The 9612-nt window shown below is 42.5% G+C and overlaps 1 protein-coding gene across 1 annotated transcript in view; it reads left to right on the forward strand.

Annotated features, from left to right (window-relative positions):
* The window catches only part of LOC110137889 (low-density lipoprotein receptor-related protein 2-like), a 41104-nt gene extending 40129 nt beyond the window's left edge, over positions 1-975 (forward strand). The window contains exons 32-33 of the mRNA XM_070460169.1: positions 341-449; positions 897-975. The gene's annotated coding sequence lies outside the window, so the exon portion shown is untranslated. The remainder of the gene's footprint in view (positions 1-340; positions 450-896) is intronic.
* Positions 976-9612: the final 8637 nt, after the last annotated feature.

The following is a 9612-nucleotide window of genomic DNA, read 5'->3' on the forward strand; positions in this document are numbered from 1 at the left end:
AGTCGGGTCTGTCTTCTGCATTAACCTGCTTTCTTAACTCATCTATGTCCAGTTGCTACTTACCTGTTTTTAGATTCAGTTCTCACTGACTAATTTCCTAGTTTCCTCTCAACTGAGAAGATACAACATTTTGGAAGTTCAGTGAATGCCTAGTAACAAATCATAACTGACTCAAGTGTTGGCCATTCTAGGTCAGTTCCTTGTTATAGAGACAATAAAAACACAACCTTGTTCCCATAACAATAACTTTTCATAGGGGACAAGTTAACGTCTTCGAACCATGCCCCATTCCCAGCTTCTACCTTAAGGAACAACTCTTTTGACTTTTTCTGATTTCTAGAAACAGTGCAGCATCATCAAGAAATTTGACCTGCCATAAAGAAAATGACCAAGAAGAGGAGAATCTAATGAATAGTGAGACTTTTGTCAATGAAGCTTATGATGAACAGGTATGTCTGGGAAGTATCTTTGAGGAAAACAGGTGGTGAGATCCAGTCACAGAAGGCCCTTACCAAAAACTCCTGGCAGAGTGAAAGTAGGCCATATTAACTTAAAGAGCTTTTTGTTATTGGAAAATGATGCTATTATGTAGACCAAATGAATGCTCAGTAACTTTTTTGATTGCTGATTCTGTTTAGTCTCAAGTTGTTCACACCAAACTGAAACATACATGTAATCAAGAAATCCAGCTTTTGGTAGACTTCCAAAAGGGGTTCAATACTACTTGGGGTGAAGCAAAGTGTAATTAGGGTTAGTTAACATTACCCCTAAAATTTATGTTTCCCCCCCACAATCCTGCAATCTCTGCTCACTTCTGTGTAGCTCAACCATCTTTGTGTTTTTGCTTTGTTTTAATGTAACACATATTCTCTAATTTCAAGTCTCTTTTCCTACAGGAATTGTTAACGTCTTTACAAACTGACTAACTTGACATAAGGAAGCTGAAACATCTCAATAAAAACTGTTTATATATTTCACTGTGTACTGTTTCAACTTCTGTAACAATTTGTGGTAAATGGTAACTTCCTATTAAAATAACTGCTTTTTTTAATTTTATTGGATTATAGTTGATTTACAGTGTTGTGTAATTTTTGCCTATAAAGCAAAGCGTTTAAGTTATACGTTTATATACATTCTTTTTCATATTCTTTACCATTATATTTTATCACTGGGTGTTGAATAGAGTTCCCTGTGCTAAACAGTAGGGCCTTGTCCGTCCATTCTCTATATAACAGTTTGCATCTCCCAACCCCAAACTCCTAATCCACCCCTCTCCCTACCCACCCACCCCCACCTCGGCAACTACAAGTTTGTTCTCTATGTCTGTGAGTCTGTTTATGTTTTGTAGGTAAGTTCATTTGTGTCATATTTTAGTTTCCTCATGTAAGTGATATAATATGGTATTTGTCTTTCTCCTTCTGACTTACTCCACTTAGTATGATAATCTCTAGGTCCATCCATGTTGCTGAAAATATGGCATTATTTCATTTATTTCCTATGGCTAAGTACCATTGCATTGTTTGTATGTACCACATCTTCTTTACCCATTCATCTATTTAAGGACATTTAGATTGCTTCCGTGTCTTGGCTATTGTGAGTACTGCAGGTATAAGAATAGGGGTGCATTCATCTTCTTGAATTATAGTTTTGTCTGGATATATGCCCAGAAGTGAGATTGTTACCAAAAGTAGGGTCTGTCCAGCTGTTTGCTGCCCAAAAGCCAGTAAAGAGGCAAGGTGGATGGAAAGGAAAAAGTCTGCTTTATTTCTGAGGCTGGCCACTGAGAGTGGAGTCGGTTGCCAAAGGCCAACTACCGCCCATTGGCAATCAGTGGACAGGAGCTTTTATTGGTGAAGGGACAGGGCTACATGCAAACAGCACAGTCAGCTGTGACAGCCCTCTTGAAATTGGTTATGCTGTGGTCTGACCAACATCATCTTGATTTTGTTTAGGTACAGTTAATCTTCAGTTCCAGAGTCATTTTGTTCCCATTTTTTTGAGGTCAGCTCTTGAAACTGTGGCAGCTTATGTCATGGCTTACAGTCTGGTCATCACATACTTAGCTTCTTCCACCTGGTGGGGGTTTTAGTGTCTATAATATTAAATACTAATGCATTTTTCCTTAATCAGTTCAGTTCAGTTGTTCAGTTGTGTCTGACTCTTTGCGACCCCATGGACTGCATCACGCCAGGCTTCCCTGTCCATCACCGACTCCCAGAGTTTACTCAAATTCATGTCCATTGAGTAGGTGATGCCATCCAACCATCTCATCCTCTGTCATCCCCTTCTCCTACCTTCAATACTTCCCAGCATGAAGGTCTTTTTAAATGAGTCAGTTCTTCGTATCAGGTGGCCAAAATATTGGAGTTTCAGCTTTAGCATCCGTCCTTTCAATGATTATTCAGGACTGATTTCCTTTCAGACTGACTGAAAGGAAGTCCAAGGGACTCTCAAGAGTCTTCTCCAACACCACAGTTCAAAAGCATCAATTCTTTGGTGCTCAGCTTTCTTTATGGTCCAATTCACACATGCATACATGACTATTGGAAAAACCATAGCTTTGACTAGACAGACTTTTGCGGTTAAAGCAAATATACAATGTATGTTTAGTAGGCTACAAGCAGGCTGTTTCAGTTAACCTAAAGTTCAAATTAAATCATATATGAGCCAGAATGACTTCGCTATACCTCAATATGTGAAAATTTCTTCCATCATTTCCCCCTTTTAATTGAAAATCTCTTCATAGGAAGCTCTGATAATATATTTTTCCAGCATTGCCAGAATGCCTTAGTTGCTGGTCTGGGTCCATTCATGTCCCTTGGTGCTAGGCCTACATTTTGCTTATATATTGGCCCAGTTATCCACGTTGGATTCTAAAGCTAGACATGCGGAGGTATTGACACAAAGGGTCTTTGGACCGGAAGTCATCTCAACTAGCTCATGTCTGCTAGGGAAACATGTAAATGCTACTTAGATACCAACACCCCTTTGTGCCAATACCTCTGCGTGTCTTCCTGGATCACTGTTTTATCCATACCCACATAAGGAATCAAAGGAATTAAATCTGTGATGGGACACAGGTAACAAAGCAGGAATATGGTCTAAAGTTCAACAGCAGCAACCTTGGGCTAATCACTTAATCATGAAACTGTTACCCCAGAGATAAAAATTAGGAAGGGTTAGCAGAATCTACATCAGGCCATTTGGGTACTGAATTAAAACACAAAAATGCCTGCTTAGCCTAGTACCTGAGACTGGTAACAGGAGCCTAAATCATAATAAACACAACTTGACTTGGAAGCTGTCTTGCTTGTATCTTTTCTAGACTATTTATACTTAGTTTCTTGCAGCATGAACTTGTATAGGATGCTAAGCACAAAGAGAAGTCCAAGGCTTATTACTAGGAGTGTAGTGCATAAAACAAACTGTGCTTTGCAGTCAAGTGTAAAAATTCCCAAGTACAGATCAACCTGACCTGACCTGGAGAACACCCACTGGGGGCTCACCTTGCTCAAGGTGAGGAGACACATGGAGCATAATCAGATTGCCTCTGGGGCTCAGCTGTCCTTGAGAGAACCCATCTTCACCCCACAGTACTAGACCCCTCTTACCCACAGGGTCAGTCTCGCACTGCTCTTGCCATCTTGCCCAAGAGCCCTCCTCACTGCTAAGTCTGCCCTTGGCAAGGTTCTGCCTCTACCTGTGCAAAAGGGACTCAAAAGCATCCAGATATAAAACCTATAACACAAAAGCATCCAGACTGAAAGCCTGCAGAGACGAGGTATGATGGAATTACCCCTTTCTGAACGTGTTGAGGCCGCTCTCTTGGCTCCTTAGACCTCAGGCCTCCAGCAGACTCGCAGGGCTGTGTCCTGGGTGGCTCAGTCTGCTTCTGCGAGCTCTGTTGGAATGGTACTCCCAGCCTCCCTCCTGCTCTAAAGACCTGTTTCGTGTTTGGGCCCCAGGAACACCCCCCGTTTGCTCTTCCTGGGAAAAAGGGAGCTGACTGCAGCTGAACTGTCATATATGCACTCTTTCCATCCTGACCACTCTTATTTATATCTTTCTTGTCTTTGGTCCTTTATGAATGTGTGCCTATTATCCCATCTGAATGTACTATAACACATCCAATTGCACTTTCTCTATTCAAGAATTCACAAAATATCTGAATGTCCTTTTCACCAGAAAAGCGTAATTTTATGAACAATATTTAAAACTTTATACTTAATTTCTAACCATCCCATCCCCTAAATTGATTGTAATATGCCCATTTCACGACCTTATCTATTTGCAGCAACGGGCATGTTATGAAGCATAAAAGCCTTCTAGTGTGATCATCTCCTCATTAATTTCTCAGTTCCTCTACAGCTGACAAATGGAGCGGTAAACCTGTAGAAGGAAATTCTGCATTTCATTATAGAAACTCAACTTCTATAACCTGGTAAATAGGCTTGAGTTTTCTTCTGGAAGAAAAAAAGAGTCTTGGAAAAGTTCATGTTTTTATGCTTTACGCCCCAAGGGCCCTACACAAAACTTGACCTCTTGTATCTACTGCTAGCAATTAAAGAATTAAATTAAGAATTCATACTGCTGTTCCTTGGTATCCATGAAGAATTGTTTCCAGGATCCTCAAGGAAATGGCAACCCACTCCAGTACTCTTGCCTGGAAAATCCCATGGACGGAGGAGCCTGGTGGGCTATGGTCCATGGGGTCGCAAGAGTCGGACACGACTGAGCAACTTTACTTACTCATGGATACCAAAATCATGGATGCTCAAGGCCATTAGGGCCAGCCCTCTGTATCCATGGGTTCTGCATTGAAAATATTCCATTTGCATTTGGCTGAATTCATGGATGGAGAACCTATAGATACAGAATGTAGACAGTGCTTATTTTCTTTTTTTTTTTTTTTAGTGCTTATTTTCTTTAGGAAACAAATTAGTGGACAATGGGCTTCCCTCAAAGTTCTGTTGGTAAAGAGTCTGCCTGCAGTGCCAGAGACCTGGGTTCAATCCCTGGGTTGGGAAGATCCCCTGGAGAAGGAAATGGCAACCCACTCCAGTGTTCTTGCCTGGAGAATCCCAGGACAGAGGAACCTGGCAGGCTACAGTCCATGGGTTGGAAGAGTCAAACATGACTTAGCGACTAAACCACCACCACAATGAACAATGATGAGTGTGCTGTTCTAAGTTCCTACCATTTTAATTGTTGACAGGCTTTGGAAACTCAGAGAAACTGAGAACCAGAATATGGAGTTCGTTGCTTTCAGGCCAGATACTAATTTTATGTCAGTCAGCTTCCCCAAGTTTCACTGTTCAAATTTCACATCTCTTCTTCCAGCCTCACATCTCTTTTTCCAACCTTCACTCTCAAAATATTTAGATTTGGGAAGACCTTCTGATAACATCTAATCCAGTCTTCCCGGTTATGCAGCTGATAAAACTGAAATCCAGCGAGGGCAAGACTGAAGCTATCATTAGGGAACATATTATTACCCACACTTTGGAAAAATGGCAGTGACTTGTTCAGTTTCCTCAGCCGAGTGGCGAGTGGCAGCGACTCGGGAGGCAACCACAGTGGTGGGCGAGGAGTACAAGGGCCTCTGTCCCGTGGATGGCCAGGGTGTGTGGCATCCTGGACAAGAACGCGGTAGAGCTGCACTTAACTCTCTCCCCCCTCAGTCCCACGGGTGAATCAAGCCCTCTGGTCAATACTGTCTCCCCTCACCCCACCCCAAACCCCCACCCAGCCTTGTTCATATTATCTTTTATTTGTACAAATTAAAAACCTTGTTCTCCTGTGCTCAGTCCAGCTTTGTGCTCAGTTCTACTTCATAAAGACTTGCTGGAGGAGGTCATTTTATTGTCTTCAGTGAAAAAAGAAGCAGAATGTGGGCAGCATTTTGGGCGGGGAGATGAGGTAAGAATTCTACATAAGTTTTTACTTAAAAATATTGGTCGAAGGAGATCCTGGTGGTCCAGTGGTTAGGACTCTGCTCTCACTGCTGAGGGCCCAGGTTCAATCCCTGGCCAGGGAACTAAGGTAAGGCAGGGTGCAGGCAAACTTAAAAGGAAGAACTATTGATTGAGTTCCTTATCCTCCTCCCTTCCCAAAGGGAGAAAGATCTCATCTGTAGTGTCTTGGGAATAGAGGAGACATGGGTTGTGCTGGGCTGATCTTTGTAAGCCAATCGTAAAGATTCACAGGGCTGCTCTCATGGTCCCTCCCTTGGGTTTTGGGCTAGTGGCCTCGGGCCATTAATTACTTTCCACATACATGATAAGTTGTGTATGACAATTGAGGAAAGCACTTGGGTACAGAAAGGGCTTTTAGAGGTGACTTTTAAATTCATTTATAATTTAATTATTTGCTAACAGGCTCTGAAGAATTGTTAGTACCCATTCTAGGATTACAAATATAAATAGAAGTCGTCCATGCCCAACATTCAATTTAGAGATGAGATGAGAAAGTACATAAAGAAAAGCATACATCTGAACATTTAAATGGTATGTTCAAAGATGACACCTTTAAGCTGATGGGGAAAAGTAGTTTAGAATATGTGTGTGGGAGAAAGTGATGAGGGTGAAAGCCTAAGCCTTGGCCAAGTCATGAATGGAATTTAAGAGTGAAGGATAGGTAAGGAAGACGCTGAGACTCTTAAAGATGAATTACGGTTCTTCATTTTAGGAAGGTCAGAGTGAAGATATGAGACACAGTGAGATGAGTGTTGGGAGAAAGAGCCTGGTTATTAACCGTTCCCGTCACTTCAGGGATGTGATGAGGCTCTGAGGCTAAAAGACCTTTTTCTGCCTGTTGCACTGTGGGCTTGTCTACACATTGGCAGAACAGAAAGTTCTTCACCTGCTATTCAAATATCAAATTGTTTATACTTGACTCTGAAAACATTCTATGCTACAGATTGAATCCAGACTGTGTTCCCTCTTTTAAAAAGCCACTAGAGCAGAAGAGGTCCTTGGGTTCTCTCAGTTGGTCCCCCCAATTTTGTCCTGTCCTCACCACCCCCATCTAGGGTGAAGGAAAAGTAAAGCGAACTGATACTGTGACCACTATGGCAACCTGTTTTCACTAACATTTCTTTACTGGGAACTTGGAGCTTGCTGTTCTCTCTGACGCCCGATCTTTTCTCTCAGTTCTCTGCTCAAGCCCCTCTTCTTCCCAATCACCTTTCTTAAAATATTGCATTTTTTTCTCCAGACTTTGACCCTGCACATTTTCCTTGCACATCTTTCTCATGCTAGAGTAAGAAAGTTCTACAAAGGCCAGGCCTGGAATAAATTTGCTTTCCAAGGCACTCAAAGATGTGCTGACAGGATGACAGGTACCCCCAAACTTACAAATGATCTAGACCATGAAAATGAGGGTGGTTGCTGAGGTATCTTTCATGCACCTCCCAGAGCCTCAGCAAGGGATCAGCAGCCTGTGTGCCCCAAACCCCGCCCCTCCTTGTGAGGGTGGGTGTCTGGATCAGAGCTGATTGGCAAAGGGGCAGAGCAGGAGCTGTGTTTACACAGGGTGTGCTCTATTTTCAGATTCCTCACTCCTCCAGGCAGAGCTTGAGTAATCTTGGAAAGACTTCACCCATTAGATGAGGACACATACTCTGTATGTCATTAGGATTATTAAAAGTGAAGCCTCACAACAAAGTCCACATAGTCAAAGCTATGGTTTTTCCAGTGGTCATATATGGATGTGAAAATTGGACCATAAAGAAGTCTGAGCACCAAAGATAGATGCTTTTGAACTGGGATGCTGGAGAAGGCTCTTGAGAGTCCCTTGGACTGCAAGGAAATCAAACCAGTCAGTCCTAAAGGAAATCAACCCTGAAAGGACTGACGCTGAAACTGAAGCCCCAATACTTTGGCCACCTGATGTGAAGTTCCAACTCATTGGAAAAGACCCTGATGCTGGGAAAGACTGAGGGTAAGAGGAGAAGGGGATGACAGAGGATGAGATGGTTGGATGGCATCAATGACTCAATGGACATGAGTGTGAGCAAACTCCAGGAGACAGTGAAAGATGGGGAAGCCTGGCAGGCTGCAGTCCATGGGGTCTCAAAGAGTTGGACAGGACTAAGGGACTAAAAACAACACAACAATATAAAGCAACTATACTTCAATTTTTTAAAAAGAGTCTAAGAAAAAAGTGAGTTGTGATGGTGTGTCAGAGGTGTGAAGGGCTTGAGGCCAGGAGGCAGTGCTATTTCACGTTAGAGTCTCACTGTGGTGTAGCTCCTTGGTTAGGTGGATATTAGGTTTAGGGAAAGGACTCGTCCACGATAGCAAGTCCTGAGGCTCCAGCCTCCTCCAACATCTTGAGTCTTAAGTCTCTTGTCATTTTTTACTGCTTTAACACAGCATGACTCTCAGGTCAAACCCAAATCCTGCCCCAATGCAGGGAGGCTCTTTCCATGTTGTCTTGAATATTTTTTTTAATAGTAAAAGAGAAGTTTGGTTTTCTCAAAGACAGTTTTCATTTTATTCCTGTGGATGAAGCAAAAATGGAGTTCTAACTCAGCAGCAAATCCTAATCACAAAGAAGTGTTTTGGATATAAGCCAGAGGAGAGTGACCAGGCAGGGAAAAGTAAAATCATACTAAGTACTAGTATTGATTGTTTTTATCAAGGCTTCTCTAGGAACACCGTAATTATGATGCAGGCAAGAGTCAGATTCGGTACTTGCCAGAAACTCAGTATCTTTATGTTGTCTGCCTGGTCCTGACTTCTCAGGTGCCCAATTACTACCTTTTGAGCTGTCAGCTGAAAAAAGTAGGGTTGCCATTTCTCTAGTCTGGCTTGGTTCCCTAAATCAAGTCCCCAAATTTATCTAGGCAATAGTTTTCAAAGATCTGATTACATGCGGCTAGTCGGGATTGAAATTTGAGTGAGGCACAGTCCCAAGGAAAGCCATGCACCCCCAAGGGGGGCCTGTGAAATGGGCAGCATTGGCGTCTCCTGGGAGCTAGTTAGGAAATCAGTTTCAGGCCTCACTCCAGACCTACTGAATCAGAATTTGCATTTGAAAAAGATCCCCCAGGGATATACCAGCACAAACAGTTGACTCCAGTACAAAATGGCAAAGAAAATGAATCTGTATTATCCCTTCCACTGCTAACACTTTGCATGTGCTGCTGAGTTAGTTCTATTATAGCTGTGTTGTCAGTGTTTGCTAAGCCCCTACGTCTGAATTGGCTACCATTCAGTTCAGTTCAAGACAGCCCTTCAATCAACCACTTGGAATTGGAGCCAGCCCTGCTGGAGATTAAGTCCCGCTCATTGTACACGTAGCTGTCTACCTGTGATTTTAGGCAGCACTGTTACAAGAGGAAAAGATTTCTACTCTCACCTCATGTGGAAACTGGTGCTTCTAGTTTTTTCAACAATAGACCTGGCTTTGCACAGAAAACAGCATGAGCCTGAAAATAAAGCAATCAAAGACTGAAGGGGCCCATTGGCTACTTTTAGTAATCTTACGCTAAGAGGTGCAAAGATCTGAGTGCTAGATTTCAGAAACTGTGTAGGCAGCCAGGAAATTGTTAGTAATGAATGCTTAAACTTCCAAAGGTTGTGCTGGAGACAGAAATGCTTCTGTGAG

Source organism: Odocoileus virginianus, chromosome 32, assembly GCF_023699985.2.
Source record: "Odocoileus virginianus isolate 20LAN1187 ecotype Illinois chromosome 32, Ovbor_1.2, whole genome shotgun sequence".
NCBI lineage: Eukaryota > Metazoa > Chordata > Mammalia > Artiodactyla > Cervidae > Odocoileus > Odocoileus virginianus.